Genomic DNA, 2,429 nt, shown 5'->3' with positions numbered 1-2,429 from the left:
ACCTTCTTTTTCTTTTTTTTCCCATACTGAATCCTAGTAAAGAAATATTAGGGTAGAACTTGTATTGGCCACCCTGTTAGTTATAGTGCCAGCAGTTGAATGAATTTTAATAGCAGATCTCATATTTTTAAGCATTCTAATGAATATTAAGGTAATGTTTCCAGAGCCATGTACTGTTTCTCTTCCACCCCCTTCCCCTTCCCTCTACTAATTGCTTGCTCCCTTATCCCAATTCTATTGATTTATACCACATCTTTACCTGCTGGGAAACACTGGGTGAAAGAAGAGTGGTGATGGGACTTCAGAGGCCTCCTAGGTGACAGCTGGACTGTGGAGGGAGGTTCAGGGAGGTTGAAGGGTAATTGAAAGAGGGTCAAGACTTGAGATCATCATTGACTAGGGCTAACATGGGTTGGAGGCCGTTGGGAAGCTGTGTGTGTGACAGTTGGGTTATTGGGGTGGGGGGAAAAGGTTATGTGTTCTAAAGGAAAGGAGGTGGCAGCCCTGGTGGGTTAAAAGCGTAAGTTGAGATTTTGTGTCTAGTCTTAATTTTCCTGTATTCATGAAATATTTAACTTTGACACTATCTAGGTTATAAGGAGAGGGTCTATGTGTACTGGTCTGTTGCAAGGTGCTGAGGTGCAGGTAAGTGCTTTAGGGTCCAAAAGCTAGTACAGGTGAATCTGTTGGGAGTTATTGTAGCATGATAATATAAATGAGTTTATTCTCAATTTAAAAAATGAGTGGATATCATATAATTTACTATCTTGTGGGCACCACAAGTAGATTGAAAATTTTGTGGTGCATTTACAGAATTTAATCAAAAAATTGATGAGGCAGTTCCAAAATTAATTCCTTGTACAAACCAAAATTCCTATGGACAGCATCTCATATAAGAGGGTGAGAATCTCACCTTCACATTTTTATTTCACAATGTTCATTGGATGTTACTTTTGAGGGCGTCTAACTGTAGAATTTTGAACCTCAAGGGGAGGTAATAGCCACATCAAGGGGTCTAACTGTAATTCTTTTGAACCTCAAGGGGTTGTAGTATGGCCACAATAGAAGGTGTGCAAATTTATTTTTGCCTATTCTTGATCAATAAATTTGAAGTAGTTCTTAGTGAACAAACATTTTAATGATCAATGTAGCAACTAAAAGACTATTTTGTAAATCAAGGTAAGAGGCACAATTTTGTAAATCAAGGTAAGAGATAAAAGTCTATTTTGTAAATCAAGGTAAGAGAGTAGTTTATGTCAGTTGTAAAAGTTACAGCAGCAATTGTCTTTCAATATTTGAAGAAAACTTGCTTGTATTCTTTTTCTTGATTTTGCTTTTGGCTGAATACTGGAGCTTTGGATGAATCTTCATCTGAAATTCCGCGTTTACATTACATCATGCACAGAGCCAAGATCAAGTCAGACAAAAGTTTCTCCAGCAGGAGTGAGAGAATTTGATGAAATAGGAAATGACAATGGTCTTCATACTTCGCAAGAAAGGTAAAATATTGTTTTCCATTTGCTTGCCATATGTTGATCATTAAAAGTTCCACCTAATCGATTTTCCTCTTTTGAAGGGGTTTGTCTTTAGAAGTGGGAACCAGAGAAATTGATGGGCAAGCTCCTGATGGAAACGAAAATGCAGATGGAAATGATTTGGGTACTACTAGTAGCATTCCCCTTGAAGATGCGTGTGAACTTATAAGTGAAGCCTCCGTTGAAGTCCCAATTGTGGATGAAACGAATGGTTTTGGGAATGTATCACAAACAAGTCCCGTTGTGCATTATGAGTTGTCGCAAGAGCCAACTCAACCTTACATAGATAAGGTAGCCCAGAAGGCTGATGGCAAGGCGGTCAAAAAAGAAGCTAAGAAACCAGGTAAATACAACCGGAGAGGCCGGGGAAGGGGTAAATAGTGTTTCTCTTCAGGCATTGCTGCTTGAGTTGTACACTAGCCTAAATTTAGGTATTCCACTTAGGTCTGTTGTAGAATCAAGGGTGCTAATGTTAGGCAGAAAGAAGTGTACTATTTAGTGTTTAAGCAATTGCAGGTTCAGTGTTGTATTAGTCATATTTATTTTGATTTAAATATGGGAAATTTTATTTTGATTTAAATATGGGAAAAACTTTTGCTCTTTTTTTTTTAATGTGTTTCATGAACTGTGCTTGCTCACCACCTTTGTAGGAATATAGATGGCATGCAAATTACTACTTTTTGGAGGAGGATAGAGAATAGAAATATAAAGCTAAGACATGGGGTATTATGTTTGCATTTAAGAGCATAACATTCCTATCTTTTTGAACTTTAGTAAAGCTATCTCGTAACTTGTTTTCCCTTGAAAGGGTCTTATAACATGTTTGAACATCTAATTGTGTTAATCTATGAGTTGCCTTCGTGTTTCACTTACATTTGGTGAAACCTTAAGAAG

At 37.5% G+C, this 2,429-nt stretch overlaps 1 long non-coding RNA gene across 1 annotated transcript; it reads left to right on the top strand.

Moving 5' to 3' along the window:
* Nucleotides 1-967: 967 nt before the first annotated feature.
* LOC113719562 (uncharacterized) lies at nucleotides 968-2,089 on the top strand. The gene is made up of 2 exons (XR_003454919.2): nucleotides 968-1,499; nucleotides 1,577-2,089. It is a non-coding gene; the product is annotated as an uncharacterized lncRNA (long non-coding RNA).
* The last annotated feature ends 340 nt before the right edge of the window (nucleotides 2,090-2,429 follow it).

This window comes from Coffea arabica, chromosome 11e, assembly GCF_036785885.1.
Source record: "Coffea arabica cultivar ET-39 chromosome 11e, Coffea Arabica ET-39 HiFi, whole genome shotgun sequence".
Taxonomy (NCBI): domain Eukaryota; kingdom Viridiplantae; phylum Streptophyta; class Magnoliopsida; order Gentianales; family Rubiaceae; genus Coffea; species Coffea arabica.
This window is presented reverse-complemented; position numbering and strand designations above follow the sequence as displayed.